Raw genomic sequence first — 19,831 nt, 5'->3', positions numbered from 1 at the left:
TGACACTGCTGTGTTGTAGGGAAAAAGACAGCCTTTTCAATAACTGTGGTTGAACCAATTAAATACTTATATAGGGTAGAAAAGGAATCTTGACTCCTATATCCCACTCTTTATAAAAATCAATTATAGGTATATTGTAGATCTATAAATAAAAGGTAAAATCATAAAAGTTTTAGAAAAAAATATAGGCTATTTTCATGACACTGGGGATAAACAGAGATTTCATAAACAGGACACAAAACGTACTACTATGTAATAAAATGAAAATTTGCATTTCTTTAAATAAGAACTTCTGTTAACCCAAATATACCATAGGTAAGTCATGTAATGAGATTGACAAAGCAAAGGACTCATCAAAAATTTTATTAAAAACTTCCCAGAATCAATAAGATAGGGTAAAAGAGACCAACTAAAAATGGGCAAATAATTTGGATGAATACTTCACAACGAAGGCTATTCAAATGATGAAAATACATTGAAAAGTTTCTCAACTTCATGTTGTTATAGTAAAACCACAATGCCCTGCAACTGAATGCCTGCCAGAATGGGTGAACTGTAAAAACAGGGAATACCAAAGCATTAGTGGAGGCATGAAGCAGCTGAGAGTACCATACTCTTCTGAGGGAGGATAAATCTGTATTACCACTTTTAAAAATTATGCTTTAAATGACAAAAATTGCGTACATATATACAATTATATATATATACACACCATTATATAGTGTTTCATAACTACTTTAGAAAAATATTTCTATATACAAAATCTACTTAGGAATATTTCTATATATATTATACATATAGAAATGTTTCTCTCTGTATATGGAAATGTGTATATACATTTTTTTTCCAAAACTAGTTGTTGATCACTATATATAGAACACTATATATATATGTGTGTATATATATATATACACACATATATATACACACATATACACATTTATATATATATACACATATATATGTATATATATAGTGGTCTGTAGCGCTGGTAATTTTTGTTTCTTGATCCTTGTGTATGTTGGAAGGTTTTGTTTCTTTTCATGAAAATGTATCTATAAATAGAACACTAGTGTCCTACGACTACTTTAGAAAAGTATTTGGCAATATCTAAGTTGATCATATGTATAAACTTTCACCCAGAAATTCTACTCCTGAGTTTTCAGAATTCTACCAAACAAATTGGAGTACATATGTTTACCAAAAAGCACACAGGACTGCTCATGCCAACACTCTTCTTAATAATCTCCAAACTAAAGAAAAGTAAAACGTCTAATAGTAGAATGATTAAATTGTAGTATATTCACATAATAAAAAGTAGACTGAAATAATAAGAAACTATGATTCAAGCAGAAGTGCACATGACTCTCACAATATTGACCACAATAAGCCAGACACAGAAGAACCCATTTATATAAGCTTGAACCCATTTATATAAGTTCAGAAATGAACGAGTGTGGTCTGGAGTGGTCTGGAGTGCTGGTAATTTTTGTTTCTTGATCCTTGTGTATATTGGAAGGTTTTGTTTCTTTTTATGAAAATGTATCTAACTGTAAACTTGATTTGTGAACATGTGTGTTAACAGTATGGATTTTATTTCAAGTGAATGCATATTTAAAAAGCCAACTCACAAAATTTACCCCTGAAATTATTTTTATTTCAGTAATTTTTGCTAAAAAGTTCCATATAAATAATCCTCTGCTATGGTTAGAGCCCATGTCTGCTTTGTGTAGTACTGCTGGTGTTTACATACTCAGATTTGTAAGCTCTGGGCACATGGATTGATTGGAGAGGACAGATGCTTTTATTTGCAAATGCTTACCCTCTTGTGTTCAGTTAACAAGCCTGCTAAGCAGGCTGCACACAGAATGGTGAGAGATTTACAGCTAAACTCTACATGCTCAAGAAAAAGATAGAAAATGTGTGTCTAGTCATCTAATCAGCAATTGTATGTTGGTGAAGTACCAAGATATCTTAAAGGCATTCAATGTCCAAGGAAAACACAGGAGGATAATTTAGGAGTGCTTGGGGTTGAGCACGTGGCAGAGGTGGTCTCAGAACTCCCTCTTACATGCCCTATTTCTTCTTATCAGTGGGAGTTAAGGTTGAGAAAGATTTCTGAATTCTCCACCAAGAATAAACAAATATTAAATTCCTTTTACGTGAGCACTCCTGGCAAGGCAATGTAGAATATAAGAGCAAAGACATAACTGATAAGGTAGAGATACTTCCTGACCTTGAGAGACTCACAAGGTAATCTTACTAGTTTTGAAAGACCACGAAGGTTTCACTAAACTGAACTTCAGGTTTTGAACTTAAAGATAAGAAACATGTCACAGAGAAATTGACCTCATTTTAGGTTTACCTGAAAGGTTCAAGACGCTCTTGCCAGCATTTTCCTGCTACTCCACATGCACACATGCCTTGAATATCCTGTGTGGTGTTCATCTTAGCACATTTACATGGCTTTCTTCCTTAGTTTGTGGGAGCCCTTATATCAGTAAACAGACTTTAGGTCTCAGATTCAAGGATCAAAAACAATGGAAGTGTTGAGTCCCAGATAAAGCAGAGGACTATTGCATCTAACTTTGTCTTCCATATTTATGATCTCATGCACGTGTGTTTGTAGCCACCATCAGTGTTGCAATGTCAGCGGTCAATCCTGAAACGCAGCCTGAAGACCTCACCAAATCTGACTGTATCCCTCCTTTCCTTTGGTAAATGTTGGAGAATGACTGCAGCACCTGATTAAACCAGGTAATGGGTGTGTGTGCCATGGCGGGGATGAGGGATAGGGGCAAGTGAGAATCATTTTTATTTTGTTGAAATGTTAAAATAGACAAAGAAATTGAGAGTTACTAGGTCAGGGAGTTTGGGCTGCAAGTTACATGATTAATAGAAACTCCAAATCTTATTTCCTCAGACTGTATACATGCTATAAATCTGATATGGTAAGAAGGATGATGATGCAGCACTAATGGAAATGAGAGCATATTTGGGCAAACACTTATCTTGCACAGAGTAGTAGGTATGATTATTTTAGCTACATGCAACAGTATGCTATATTTCTGCCGTACAAGATTGCTTTTCTAAAATTTAAGTCATCTTCTCTTGTCTAATGACCAGAAAATTAGCCTTACAACACCACCACTGGGAGCCATTTTCTACTAAGGAGGGGATGCACTAAGTCAGACTCCTGGGCTGACTAAATCCCCTAATGAGTAAACAGAATTTAAGAGATACTACTCATACTTTTGAACAGTAAAACCTCAAACAGTGTCATCCAGGGACTATGGATTTCAGGCATTTCTTCTTTAACCTGCAGGAATAAAGATATCTTTAAAAATCAAGACAGACGGATAAATCCTTGCAGATGTAGAAGTTGTAAAATTTATTTCTCCACTATTCTACTAAATTTTAGAAACTAGTCTGTATATAAAATTTTTCTCAGAGAATCACCTATCAACTTAACATATACATAGTATTTATTACATATGTACATATATTATGTGTGCATATGTATGCAAACACATATATATAAATACATATAAAAATATAGATATAATGTATGTATTAACAAAATGAAGTTTAACTAATGCCCATAAAGAAACTGGATGTTGGATGAACCTAACAGACTCTAAATATAGGGACTGGATTGTCAATGCCTGGAGTTATCTTCACAGGAAGATAGACTCCTGAATCAGGAGGAAATGGTGTATACTTAGCCAATTAGGCTGTACTGAACTTTCTAACAACAACAAAAAACCATAGAAAGTAAAAGTAGATGGGGCTGAGGAATGTGTATGGCTTGAACAGTAGGCTTATGGGGGATATAGATGCACTGGTTCCTCATGTTCCATTTTGGCTATAGGCCAAAATCTTATGTGTGATCCTTCAATTAACAAAAGGCAATTAACAAACATTTGCCTGTCCCTCATGGGAGGAAGTCACCCTTCACACACCAGACTTGGTATTCAGCAAGTGCCTGGATGTGAAGGAACGAAATTGCAGTCAAGGACTCAGCCCTTTATTAAGAAGCCACATGTGATGGTTAATACTGAGTGTCAACTTGATTGGACTGAAGGATGCAAAGTATTGATCTTGGGTGTGTCTGTGAGGATGTTGCCAAAGGAGATTAACATTTGAGCCAGTGGGCTGGAAAGGCAGACCCACCCTTAATCTGGGTGGGCATCATCTAATCAGATGCTAGCTCAGCTAGAATATAAGCAGGCAGAAAAATGTGAAAAGAGAGACTGGTCTAGCCTCCCAGCCTACCTCTTTCTCCCATGCTGGATGCTTCCTGCCCTCAAACATCAGACTCCAAGTTCTTCAGTTCTGGAACTCGGAATGGCTCTCCTTGCTCCTCAGCCTGCAGAGGGCCTATTGTGGGACCTTGTGATCACGTGAGTTAATACTTAATAAACTCATATATATATATTGCATTATATTGCATATGCAATATACGCAACATATATATGCTATATATATATGCTATATATATGCTATATATATGCTATATATGTATGCTATATATGCTATATATGCTATATATATGCTATATATATATGCTATATATATATGCTATATATATGCTATATATATATGCTATATATATATGCTATATATATATGCTATATATATATGCTATATATATATGCTATATATATATGCTATATATATATGCTATATATATATGCTATATATATATGCTATATATATGCTATATATATATACAGCATTAGTTCTGTCCTTCTAGAGAACCTTGACTAATACACCACCTTATTAGGTGCCTCAGGTAAGGCCCTTCTCTGGCACCTTCACCAAGAGTACCTTATTGGGGCTTTTGGCTGAAGAGCTTTGTTCCAGTTTGACTTAGTACCTTTTCACTCCTATGCCTTCCCTATACCCTTGCCTCTGCCCAGGGGTCCATAAAGAGACAAGATCGTTTCGTTCAGGGATCCCTAGCAGTGGCATGATTCCCCTACGTCTGTGCAGCATCCACCTGACCCTTTCCTGGTTCCCTTCCCTGGGAAAAAGTGGAATAGAACAGGGGGGCTTATCTGGCCCCTTGCTAGTACTGTCCCAGTCAGTAAATAAAGGTTTGATTGTCATATTCAGTTTAGCGCATTTTGTAAACTGTACACCTTTATACCTGATTGCTTGACAAAATTAAAAAGACTGCAAGTGAAAAATACTTTTCGGTAAGGCAGAGTAACTTTAATCAAACCATATCTACAGAGAAAAGCTATAAAAGTTGAAAGAAATACAAAAACAGCTTTTCAAGGGACCAGAAATCAACCAAGAGGGTCAGGATTTGAGGGATCTTGATCCCTAAGTGATTGGTGGCACAGTGATGTAAGCCATACATTCTCTGTCATTTTTTCCCTCAAGGCAGTTGTCATTTCTAAGCACTGGGATAAGAGGATCATCAAAATTGTGGGATCTGAGCTTTCAGCAGTCTCACAGGGCTGGGGATATAAAAACTAAAAATTGGTATTACCAAGGCCAAAATTCTGGAGCAAAGGAAGCCTATACGAGGAAGCCTGGTGTTCAGCAGCACTTTTCCACGAGGCATTTGCTGCTTCCTAACTTTTGTGAGGCAAGAAGGCCAGAAGGCAGGAGAAAGGGAAAGGTAAGAATCTGAAAAGCTAGGCTGAGCTTTTGGTAATCTCACCATACTGAGAGAATGAAAATTGGAGCAGACAGCAACAGGGAGTTGAAGCCCTGGTAAAACCCAGATTTTCAGTTGAGAATGTAAAGATGCTACCTCCACACAGTGCACACATTCTAGACAGACCTTCAAAGACTGAACTGCAGGCTTGAGTCACTTGAAAAGCTAACTGGATTAAGGCCATCTTCCTTTACATTAAATATACAAGAAGAACACAAAACCCTCTCTAGATACGGATAACACCTTAGAGTCTTTGAAAATTCTTGTCCATATAGCCAGAATTCAGCTTGAAACAAGAACACCAGATATACCTGGAGACAGGACCAAGTAATAATCCAATAAGAAGAGAGGCAAAAATAACAAACAAAATATCAAACCAAACAACAATAAAAACCAACCATATAATAGAAATAGACTCAGATCTGTACTTTTCAGATACAGATTTTGAAACAACTGATACTTAATTTTTTAAGAAAACAATGAGGGTAATAAATTTTACCAAAGAGCGAGATTTACAAAAAATAAGACTGTGCGCCGTGGCTCACGCCTGTAATTCCAGCACTTTGGGAGGCCGAGGCAGGTTGATCACCTGAGGTCAGAAGTTTGAGACCAGTCTGGCCAATATGGTGAAACTCCGTCTCTACTAAAAATACAAAAATTAGCTGGGCGTGGTGGCACACGCCTGTAATCCCAATTACTCAGGAGGCTGAGGCAGGAGAATGACTTGAACTCGGGAAGCGGAGGTTGCAGTGAGCCGAGATCGTGCCACTGCACTCTAGCCTGGGAGACAAGAGCGATATTCCATCTCAAAAATAAATAAATAAATAAATAAATAAATAAATAATAAAAAGGGGAAATTATTGAACAAAAAATACCATAAATTAAATTAAAAAACAAGTAATGGGTGTAAGAGTATATTAGACAAATTAGAAGAAAAGATTAATGAATTAGAAAAAGAAGCTAGGACAAAATATTCAGAATGAAGATTTTTTTAAAAGGATGAAAAATACAGAAAAGAAAGTAAGGGCTGATGAGCCATACAACAAAAAGCTAACAAATGGATTTTGGAGTCTTGATGGAGATGACAAAAAGAAATACACAATATTTGAAGAGATACTGACCCCCAAAAATTTATATTTGATGATAGACTATGGACTCAAACAGAGTAATTAAAGAAAAATACACATAGGCACACTAGAAAAATACATTTAAAAACTATTAAGGATCAAATATAAAGACGTAGTCTTTAAATAAGCCAAAGAAAACATTATTACTCTTAAAAGAGTAACAAAAAGATAGACAACTCATTTGTGAATGAGACTGGATACAGGAAGAAATAAAATGTTATCTGGAATGGGCTAAAATAATACTGTGGACAGCCTAAAATTCTATATCTATCAGTAACATCCTTCAAAAATTAAGGCAAAATCAACATCAACATTTTCAGGCAAATAAAAGCAGATAAATTTTATGTCAACAATCTCACCCTCATCCAAAATGCTAGAGCAAATTCTTCATGCAAAAATATTAGTTGGAAGCACAATAATATGGGAGATAATCGAAGCAAAACATGTATAAATATGAGTCAATCTAAATTATGTTTGTTGTATGCAAATTAATTAAAATGTATTATATAATTAACATTTACAAATAAAATAAGGGACAACAATAGCACATAAATATGAAGGGGATAAATGAAGTTAAAATTTATGAGGTTCTGGCATTGTCCAGGAGGTATTAAAATTTATATCAGAATCAAAATGTTAATATTTATATGATACACATTGTACTGTCTAGGATAACCCTAAACTAATAACAACAACAAGAGTATATTACTCTAGTCAATAGAAACGAGAATATGATAATAATGATAACAATAATAACAATTTTTTTTTTTTTTTTTGAGACAGAGTCTCACTCTGTCGCCCAGGCTGGAGTGCAGTGGCGAAATTTTGGCTCACTGCAACCTCCGCCTCCCGGGTTCAAGCAATTCTCCTGCCTCAGCCTCCTGAGTAGCTGGGATTACAGGCGCCCATCACCATGCCCAGCTAATTTTTGTATTTTTAGTAGAGACAGGGTTTCACCATGTTGGTCAGGCTGGTCTTGAACCCCTGACCTCGTAATCCACCCGCCTCAGCCTCCCAAAGTGCTGGGATTACAGGCGTGAGCCACCGCGCACGGCCAATAATAACAATATTTGATTAATGCAAACAAAGGTGAGAAAAATAAACAATATATAAAATAGAGAATAAAAACACATGGGAAACGTAGACATGAATATTATTATGGTAAATATAAACCCAAATATACTACCTATTGCATTAAATGTAGAAAATCTAAATATTAATAATTCAGTTAAAGGATATAGACTTTTAGCAGGATAAAAACGTTAGTGCTTATAAGAGACACAACTGAAATAAAGAACAGAGAACAGAAGGATTAAAAAAGGTATAAACACTAACCAAAAGAAAACTTGGGTAATTATACTAAAATGAGACACTATAAAGTTTAACACAGTAAGTATTGCTAGAATTATAGAAAGATATTTAATAATGAAAAAACCAGTCTATAGGAAAGATAATTCTAAATTTGTTGTAATAAAAAATTCAAAATATATAAAATAGATACAAACACTAAAATTTTGAAAAAGAATAAAATCATTTTACTAAGTATTTCTTTCATTATAAAACACTATAAAGAGGGAGAAAAGACAAATCTTAGACTGGTAAAAGATGGCTTTGGGTACATACATTTTACCAAAAGCTAATATCTAGAATATATAAATAACATTTATAAATCACTACGAAAAGGGCAACATCATTAAAAGGGCAAAATATTCAACAGATACTTCACCAAAGAGATACGTAATGTCCAAAAACCATACAAAATGGATCTCAACAGCATTAATCATGAGGCATATGAAAATTAAAACTACACAAAATACTATCTGCCCATCAAGAGAATAAAAATTACAAGACTGACAATACTAAATGTTGATGAAGGTGTGGGACACTGGACCTCTCATACACTGCTGCTGGGAAAGTAAATAGTTACAACCATGTTTGTAAACTGTTTGGCAATTTTGTTTGAGGTAAAACACGTACCTGCCTTATGAACCAGCATATGTACTCCTAGGCATATTTTCAGAAAATATGAAAGCCTATATTCACTGAAAGACAATTACAAGAATGTTCACAGAAGATCAAAACTGAAAAAAAAAACCCAATCTGAATATCCACCAGAGAATGAATAAGTAGATTTGGTTTATTCATACAATGAAATACTAAAAAGCACTTAAATTGGGAAGTCCAGAGCTACATGAAGCAACATGTATGCATCTCAAAGCCCTGAAAGAAGCTAGATAAAAAGGTGTATGTATTACATGATTTTCTGTCTATGAAGATCAAGAATTAGAAAATTATTCTAAGTGGTTGGGGACAGTGGCTCACACCTGTAATCCCAGCACTTTGGGAGGCCAAGGTGGGTGGATCGAGTTTGAGACCATCCTGACCAACGTGGAGAAACCCTGTCTGTACTAAATATACAAAATCAGTCGGGTGTGATGGTGTGCTCCTGTAGTCCCAGCTACTCAGAAGGCTGAGGCAGGAGAATCACTGGAACCTGGGAGATGGAGGTTGCAGTGAGCAGAGATCATGCGACTGCACACCAGCCTGGTGACAGAGCAAGACTCCATCTCAAAGAAAAGAAAGTAGGAAGGAAGGAGGGAAGGAAGGAAGGAAGGAGGGAAGGAGGGAAGGAGGGAAATGAAGGAAGGAAGGAAGGAAGGAAGGAAGGAAGGAAGGAAGGAAGGAAGGAAGGTAGGCAGGAAGGGAAAGAAAGAAAAGAGAGAAGGAAGGAAGGAAGGAAGGAAGGAAGGAAGGAAGGAAGGAAGGAAAGAAAAGAGAGAGAGAGAAAGAAAGAAGGAAAGAAAGAAAGAAGGAAAGAAAGAAAGAAAGAAAGAAAGAAAGAAAGAAAGAAAGAAAGAAAGAAAGAAAGAAAGAAGGAAGGAAGGAAAGAAAAAATTATTCTAGGTAACAGAAGTCACAATATTTGGTGGGAGCTTGAATATTGCCTGGAAAGGGGTATAAAGGAGCAAAGTTGGGTGCTGAAGATGCCTATATCATCCATCTCTTTAGTAGTTACACAAGTATGTGTACTTCATGATATACATACTTGTGAAGTACACAAGATGTTGTGCACTTCATGATATACTTCAATTAAAATATACACAGAAAAAATAAGCAGCAAACACAAAACCAAATATGTGAACCAGTTAATTTAACCGTATTTAGAGTTTGGTTCCAATGCCATGTATACATTGATCTTCCTGCCTGGAAATCCATGAAAATTCAAACCCTACCCAACTATCAAGCCCACTTTTCCATGTAGGCTTCTTGAATCCTTAGATCATTGCATTTTCGTTCTCTCTTTTAAATTTCTTTAATATATATTGTGACATTCATTCACCTCAACTTTTACCACACACCATTCTACAAGTTGTGGAGTAGCAACAAAATAACCTCTAAAACGAATTTTTATATTATTCAGTAGGGGCAGAAGATCAATAACTTCCATTTATGTCCAGTGGTAAAATTCAAAAATGACAACCTGGGTACTGCACTCAACTTAGCAACTGTAAATGGCCGCACAAAGCTGTATTCTGCCTGTATGTCTAGACTGAAAGACTCATTTTTGGATTTTTGAAACTTTGATGATAGAAAAAATAAATATAAAAAACATACACACTTTATATTTAAATGTGATATGCATTTCTAGTTCTCAAGAAATAGAGTTATCAATGTACCTTTAGAAAAGGTTATTTCTTTATATTTGAAAAACAACATTAAGTAAAACCAAAATATGTAAATAGATTTTGATTCTAACACAGATGAAATTTTATATTCTGAGTCACAAGGTCTTTTCATCTCCTTGATCCACATCTCCATGTCAAAAAAGCAGCATTTATTATGCAAATATGAAGCCACAAGGTATTTGCATTTATCAAAATATGTCTCAGAGAAAATAAGAAGAGTGGGAAAGAAGCATAAGGATCCTTTTTTCCGGGTGGTCTCTTGGACTGAGTTTGCATATGAAGGACAGGAGTTGATTGGATGCCTTCAAGAGAGGTTTTCTTAGCTCTAGGCATCAACCCATCTGCCCTTTGCTGAATACAGCAGAACACCATTCTTCTCATGTTTACCTGGAATCTGCTTCTGCTTGAATATGGAAGATTAGTAGCAACAATGAACAACTGACTTTTCTCATATATTCTATGGAATTATTTATATTACATAGCAATGCTAGTGGCATCTTTACTTATTTGTACCTTGCTGTCATATTATACTGTCTTTTCTTACAATCTAATATGTATATACTCAAAATAATCATTTCACTGTTTATCACTGTATTAGTCGGCTCAGGCTGTTGTAACAAAATAGCATAGACTTGGTGGCTTAAACCACAGAAATTTGTTTTTTAATCTGTTCTGGACAATGGAAGTCTGAGATCAGGGTGCCAGCATGGTTGGGTTCTGGAGAGGGCTCTTTCTTGCCTTGCAGACAGATGGCTTTTTGCTGTGTCTTCATGTGGCCTTTGTTCAGTGCATGCGGGTGGCTAGAGAGATAGATCTTGCTCTCTTCTTCTTACAAGGCCACCAGTTCTATCAGATTAAGACCCCATCCTTATGACCTCATTAACCTTAATTACCTCCTAAAAGCTTAAATACAGTCATATTTGAGGTTAGGGTTTCAGCATAAAAATTTGGGGGAACACTATTTGATCCATAGTGGTCACCTATCTCATATTTAACCCCTGCCTGCATCTTACCTTTCTTTGCTACAAAATACATTTTCACTGCTTGTAAAGAAAATGACAATGGAATTGCCAAGTCCTAAGGGAAGGATGACTGAGTACAGAGATACTAGAGGTAGAGTGACAGCTATGAAGCTACATCAGTGATAGCTTAGGTACTGATTTACACGAAGATCATGATTTAGACTAGGATAGATGCAGGCCAAAGAAAAAGAAAATATTACAAGTCGGAGAGATTTTACACAAAAAAACCATATTTGACTTCATGAGTGTAAAGCAAAGAAATGTGTAGACTTCAGCCCTGACCTGAAACATATGATGGAATTTAGTTTTTCACAAAATCTCACAAGTCATTGGAATCAATTCTGAAAGCTTTTCAAAACATTTCTGTAACTTATCAATTCACATTTCGTAATTTCTTAGATAGATTCCAGGAATCTGTATGAAAAGCCACTGGACAATTTGGATAATAATCCAAATTTGGAAAGCACTGCTCAAATTAACAATGACTAAAGAATTTCCCATAGTTTAATATTTACTAAAATATATTCAGCAACAGTTGAATGGAAGGAAATAAATTTGAATATCCAGTTAAAAAATACATTCTAATATTTGATAGTGCAGTAAGGAAATTAGAGTTAGCAATAATTTACTGTATATTTCAAATAGCTAGAAGAGAAGAATTATAATGCTCTAATACAAAAACAAAGGTAAATGTTTAAGGTCACAGATTTCCCAATTACGCTGATCTGATGATTACACACTGTATACAGGTATCGAAATATCATATGTACCCCTAAAATATGTACAAGTATTATATATCAATTAAAAATAAAAATAAGGTGAACACGAACATAAATAGTTCTAGTCATTCCTAGATATTTTTGGACGTTCTTCAGTTTCTAAGAATCTCATTTTAAGAGAAATTTTCAGATATTTAATTTTTTCTTGTAGAACCTATTTTTCAACAGTATAAGCAAAACATCTTACAGGAATTTGTATCTTTGTGCTTTATTTCCACTTGTAAAAGCAGCTTTATAAATGCTATTTAATTTGCTACTCACGGCCTGGAAATTAATAGCCAAAGTCTTTGAGCATTTATGCATAACCACGTACTATGCTGAACACTTTGAATATATCACCACATTGAATCCTTCCAACGACCCAATAAATAGATACAATCAATGTCTCGCTATTAGACCAGTAGGTTCAACCCCTGAGGCTTACAGAAACCAACAAATTGTCCAAGTTGACACAATTGATAAGTGGTGAAGTCAAGTCTCAAGCACACAGAATTGGGCCATCAACTGAGGCTTTTACCATTACACCAGTTATATATCCCACTTTAATTAAAGACACAGTCAACATGTGTCACTTATGTTGTAGTTTGTGGACAATGGGAGCAATAAGCTAAAACCATTGACATATATTTATAGAAAACCAGTGTACTTTTAACACTTCCATATTTTAAAATATGTAGTTCTTTCTCCCCAAAATATCTATTTTGGTAAGGTAGATGTGATGAAACCCAAATCATGCTTCAGACATCCATCAAAACAGGGTAGAGCGTTCATACCTTTCTAGAATGAAGATGATGTACTGAGTGTCCATTAGTAGCTTCCTCCAAGACAGTGAAGAATCTACAACTGCCCCAGTATGGTCCAAATTTGGGGACTGGAGACATGAGGCTGTCAATGAATGTAATAAGGGCCTTGTTCTGCAAATGCCCCTGAAGTTAACTAAAGTCTAGATGACAGCACCATTACTGGGGGCTCTGAGACCTCAACAGTCTATACTTGCATGAGTTCTCTGGCATTACACAACATAACTACTCATAGGCCTCCTGCCCTCAGTCCTTCTCTTCCAAAAGCTTTGGACTTGGTTTAGCGAAGGCTACTATTTTGTTCATAGGGGAAATAAAGAGTTCTTTGTATTGTTATTAGAGACAAAAAAAAAACAAACAAAACAAAAAGAGAGAAAGCTGGACATTAGACTTGGCCCCAGAGTATGTCTGTACTCTAATGCAAGTTCTTGTTAATAGGAACTTGCGATTTTTTGTTTTTTCCCATATCCTATGTAGAAATAATTCTTCTTTCACACAAATACCTATTAAAAAGCAGGATACACAGAGTGTCACCTAGTCACCAAGAAAAGTATCTGTGAGGCCCTTGAACTATAATAATAAATAATACTTATCAGATTCTTTGCCAGGCACTGCTTCTTACAGGCATTTTGCTTGTACTGTTATTTTACTCTCATTACAACCCAACAAGATTAACACTACTTGTAACTCCACTGCACAGATACAGAAACAGGTCCAGAGTTATTATAATAGTTAAGTAATAAAGCCATGATTAAAACCAGGAAATGTGTTACGAGAACCGGTCTTCTTAACCACTCACCTACACTTATCCTCTCCAGACTTTGGGCTGTGTTTCAACTCACTTTAGCAGGCTGCTAACATCAAATGTTTAAATATATTGAGCTACCTCTGAAAGAGGTGTTCTCTGCCAAGTGCTGTCTGTAAGCAGTTTTCAGGCTACTCTAAAGTGAAGTAGATTAATACAGGTAAGGATGTGAGAGAGATATAATCAATCTCTATCAACTTCACATATGAAGCCCTAATAGATGAGAAAACTTGATGTCACTCTGTAGAACATCTGTGCTTTTTGTACATCCTTAAAATGCCCTTTCATTATTAATGCTCTGATCTGCCTCCACTTGTTTTCCCAATTCCATCAAATAGCTAATCACTATGGTTTTAACTTATTTTAACTTAAACAATTTAAAGGCAATGATGTTCTGGGAAAAAAACCCATAGAGTCAAGCCAATAAAAGCAATAGAACAAAATCACCATTCCCCAAACAATGCTATAGGGGAATACTTCAGTTTCTATTTTATTGGAAACAATGATCCAGTGAAAATCATTCCTTAATACACTGAAAGTCTACCTATGTGTGAGCAATTTCCAATTCTATCTGGCTCTGTTCCTTAAAACATGGGTGCTTATGAATGAAGACAAAGCCCTCAAGGCTAGTGAAAGGCATAGCAAATAAACTGCTTTTTCTATCATTTCCACCTTTAGGAGAAGACTAAGTCCCATATATAGCAGGACACAGTCAAATAGGATATTATTTTCTTAAATAAATCATAGTTCTAGTCATTCCTAGATATTTAGGGAAATTAAATGTGTGGTGCGACAAAATAAACATATAACTATATTCTAAATTTCTTTACTTTATTGAGAGCTCGTAATGGGTTAGGATCTAAATTTGTTTGTTTGAGACAGGGTCTTGCTCTGTTGCCCAATCTGGAGTGCAGTGGCGTGATCGTGGCTCACCGCAGCCTTGACCACTGGGCTCAAGTGATCCTCCCACCTCAGCCTCCTGGGTAGCTGGGACTACAGGCTTCTGCTACCATGCCATGCTAATCTTTTGTATTTGTTTGTAGAGACAGAGTTTCGCCATGTTGCCCAGACTGGTCTTGAACTCCTGGGCTCAAGTGATCTGCCCTCCTCAGCCTCCCAAAGTGCTGCGATTACAGGCGTGAGCCACCAGACCTGCCCATGTATTTTGTATATTATCTAAACAATGGCTCATAGTAGGTGGTCAACAGATTTTTTTTTTTTTATGAAGGAATTGTACTATCTTAGTCTCCATATGCTTTCCTACAGTATTATCTGGTAAAGATGCATTGAACACTTATTTTACTCCAGGCACTGATGTCACATTTATTATTGAAGTTCCTTATGTGCTACTCATAAAAGAGTTAATGATACAACTTTAAAAAATACATTTTATTGTGTATATTTAAGGTGTACAACATGACCTTATAATATATACATAATATGTAATATATAAAATAAAATAGTTACTATGGTAAAACAAATTCACATATACATCATCTCCCATAATTACCCATTTTCCTACCCTGTGGCAAGAGCAGCTACAATCTATTCATTAATCAAAAATTCTGAATACAATATATTATTACGGGCATACCTTGGAGATATTGTGGATTTGGTTCCATACCACCCACAATAAAGCAAATATTGAAATAAAGCTAGTCACACTATTTTTTTTTTGGTTTCTCAGTGAATATAAAAGTTGTTTTCATAATATTGTAATCTATTAAGTACGCATTAGCATTATGTCTGAAAAACAATAAACATATCTTAATTAAAAATGCTTTATTGCTAATGATCATCTGAACTTTCAATGAATTGTAATATTTTCCTTATGGAGAGAGTTGCCTCGATGTTGATTGCTGCTGACTGATCAGAGTGGTGATTGATGAAGGCTGGGGTGACTGTGGCAATTCTTTTTTTTTTTTTTTTTTTTTTTTTTTGAGACAGAGTCTCGCTCTGTCGCCCAGCCTGGAGTGCAGTGGCCCAATCTCGGCTCACTGCAAGCTCCGCCTCCCAGGTTCACGCCATTCTCCTGCCTCAGCCTCTCCGAGTAGCTGGGACTACAGGCGCCCGCCACCACGCCTGGCTAATTTTCTTTTGTATTTTTAGTAGAGATGGGGTTTCACCGTGGTCTCGATCTCCTGACCTCGTGATCCGCCCACCTTGGCCTCCCAAAGTGCTGGGATTACAAGTGTGAGCCACCGCGCCAGGCTGGCAATTTCTTAAGATAAGACATTTTAAGTTTGCTGCCTCTATTCATTGGTCTTTTCATAAGAGATCTCTCTGTAGCATGTGATGTTGTCTGTTGACATTTTATCCACAGTAGGACTTTTTTCAAAATTGGAATCGATTTTCACAAAACCTGCTGCTACTTTACGAACTAAGTTGTTGTAATATGCTAAATCGTTTGTTGTCACTTTGACAATGTTTACATAATCTTTACCAGGAGTAGATTCCATCTCAAGAAACCACTTTCTTTGGTCATTCATAAAAAGCAACTCGTTATCCATTAAAGTTTATCATGAGATTGCAGCAATTCAGTCATGTTTTCAGGCTCCACTTCTAATTCTATATCTCTTGCTATTTCCACATTTCCACCATATCTGTAGTTACTTCCTCCACTGAAGTCTTAACCTCCTCAAAGTCATCCACAAGGATTGGAATTAACTTATTTTAAACTCCTATTAATGTTGATATTTTGACCTCTGTCCATAAGTCATGAATGTTTTTATTTTATTTTATTATTACTATACTTTAAGTTTTAGGGTACATATGCACAACATGCATGTTTGTTACATATGTATACATGTGCCATGTTGGTGTGCTGCACCCATTAACTCGTCATTTAGCATTAGGTATATCTCCTAATTAGGTATATCTAGGAACTCAAGAGCTCTAATGGAGATCTACAAGGAAGTTAATGTTGTTTTCATGCCTTCTAACACAACATCCCTCCTGTAGCCCAGGGATCAAGGAGTCGTTTCAACTTTCAAGTCTTATTTAAGAAATACATTTCATAAGGCTGTGGCTGCCATAGGTAGTGATTCCTCTGATGGATCTTGTCAACATAATTTGAAAACTTGCTGCAAAGGATTCATTATTCTAGATGCTATTAAAAACATTCATGACTTATGAGCATTTTTTCATGTGTTTTTTGGCTGCATAAATGTCTTCTTTTGAGAAGTGTCTGTTCATATCCTTCGCCCACTTTTTGATGGGGTTGTTTGTTTTTTCTTGTAAATTTGTTTGAGCTCATCATCACTGGCCATCAGAGAATTGCAAATCAAAGCCACAATGAGATACCATCTCCACCAGTTAGAATGGCGATCATTAAAAAGTCATGAAACAACAGGTGCTGGAGAGGATGTGGAGAAATAGGAACACTTTTACACTGTTGGTGGGACTGTAAACTACGTCAACCACTGTGGAAGTCAGTGTGGTGATTCCTCAGGGATCTAGAACTCAAAATACCATTTGACCCAGCCATCCCATTACAGGGTATATACCCAAATGATTATAAATCATGCTGCTATAAAGACACATGCACACATATGTTTATGGCGGCGCTATTCACAATAGCAAAGACTTGAAACCAACCCAAATGTCCAACAACGATAGACTGGATTAAGAAAACGTGGCACATACACACCATGGAATACTGTGCAGCCATAAAAAAGGATGAGTTCTTGTCCTTTGTAGGGACATGGATGAAACTGGAAACCATCATTCTCAGCAAACTATCGCAAGGACAAAAAACCAAACACCGCATGTTCTCACTCATAGGTGGGAATTGAACAATGAGAACACATGGACACAGGAAGGGGAACATCACACTCCAGGGCCTGTTGTGGGGTCAATGAGCAATAATATTTTGAAAGCATCTTTTTTTTTTCCCTCTGAGCAGTAGGTCTCAAAGTATGCTTAAAATATTCACAAAACCATGCTGCAAACAGATGGGCTGTCATCCAGGCTATGTTGTCACATTTATAGAGTACAGGCAGAGTAGATTTAGCATAATTCTTTGGGGCCCTAGGATTTTTGTGGTAAATGAGCATTGACATCAACTTAAAGTCACCAGCTGCATTAGTCCCTACAAAAAGAGTTAGTCTGTCCCTTGAAACTTTGAAGCTAGGCATTGACTTCTCCTCTCTAGCTATGAAAGTCCTAGATGGCATCTTTCCTCAATATACAGCTATTGAGTCTCCACTGAAAATCTGTTGTTTAATGTAGCCACCTGAATTGATTACATTAGGTGGATCTTCCAGATAACTTGCTGTAGCTTCTACTTGAGCATGTGCTTTTTCACCTTGCATTTTTATGTTGTAGAGATGGCTTCTTTCCTTAGCCATTATGAACCAACCTCTGCTAACTTTACACTTTTCTTCTGCAGTTTCCTCACCTCTCTCAGTCATCATAGAACTGAAGAGAGTTAGAGCATTGCTCTGGATTAGGTTCTGGCTTAAGAAAATGTTGTGCCTACCAGAGAGTAGAGGTTGTAAGGAGGAAGCGGATCAGTAAAAAATAATGGGTACTAGGCTTAATACCTGGGTGATTAAATAATCTGTACAACAAACACCCCCCTAAGACACGAGCTTACCTATATAATAAATTTGCACATGTACCACTGAACTTAAAAGTTAAAAAAAGAAAATAGTTTTTTAAAATCCTGATAAAGACTTTTCAAACATACAAAACAAAACATACAAAAACTAAAAGAAATCATCAACAGCAGACTCTCATGAAAAAAAGATGCTGTGGCTAGTTTGATCTTCTATTCAGACCACTAAAACTTTCTCCATATCAGCAATGAGATTGTTCCACTCTCTTATGTGTGTCCACTAAGGTAGCATTTTTAATTTTCTCCGAGAACTTTTTCTTTGCATTCACGACTTGGCTAACTGTGTAGTATAAGAGGCCTGAAGTTTTGGCCTGTCTCAAGCTTTCAACGTGCCTTCTTCACTAAGCTTAATCATTTTCTAGTTTTTGACTTAAAGTGAGAGACATGTTATTCTCTCCTTTTACTTGAACACTTACAGGCCATTGTAATGTTGTTAACAGGCCTAATTTCAATATTGTTTTATCTCAAGACATAGGGAAGTCCCAGGAGAGGGAGAGAAATGAGGGAACAGCCAGTTCGTAGAGAAGTCAGATACACAACATTTACCAATTAAGTTTGCTGTCATATGTGGGCAAGGTATATTGTGCCCCAAAACAATCTGTAACATCAAAGATCACTGATCACAGATCATCATAACAGATACACCAATAATAAAATGGTTTGAATTATCGTGAGAATTACCAAAATGAGACAGAGAGAACAAAGTGACCACATGCTGTTGAAAAAAAAAATGGTGCCAATAGACTCCCATGATGCAGAGTTGCAACAAATTTCCCACATGCAAAAAAAAAGGGAATATCTGTGAAGTGCAGTAAAATGAGTTGTGCCTTTATTAACTATAGTCCTCATGCAACGTGTTTCTTTCTGCAGCTGGCTTATTTTACTTAGCATAATGTCTTCCAGGTTCATCCATGTGTACAAATGGCATGATCTCCTGCTTTTTAAAAGGCTAAATAACATTCCATTGCATATATATATATCACATTCTTTATCCATTTTTCCATGAATGGACACTTAGATTGTTTCCTTGCCTTGGCTATTGTGAATTATGCTGCATTAAACATTAGAGTACACATATTTTTACAAGGTGATGGTTTTATTTCTTTTGTTATATACTCAAGAGAGGGATTGCTGAGTCACATGGGAATTTAATTGTTAACTTCATTAGGAACCTCTATAATATTTTTCACAATGGTTGCACCAAACTACATTCCCACCAACAGTGCACAAATGTTTCCTTTCCTCCACACCCTCACCAACAATTGCTGTCTCTTGTCTTTTTTGGTAATAGCCATCATAATGGATATGTGGTGACATTTCACA

The sequence above is a fragment of the Symphalangus syndactylus genome, chromosome 2 (genome assembly GCF_028878055.3).
Source record: "Symphalangus syndactylus isolate Jambi chromosome 2, NHGRI_mSymSyn1-v2.1_pri, whole genome shotgun sequence".
In the NCBI taxonomy this organism is placed as follows: domain Eukaryota; kingdom Metazoa; phylum Chordata; class Mammalia; order Primates; family Hylobatidae; genus Symphalangus; species Symphalangus syndactylus.
This window is presented reverse-complemented; position numbering follows the sequence as displayed.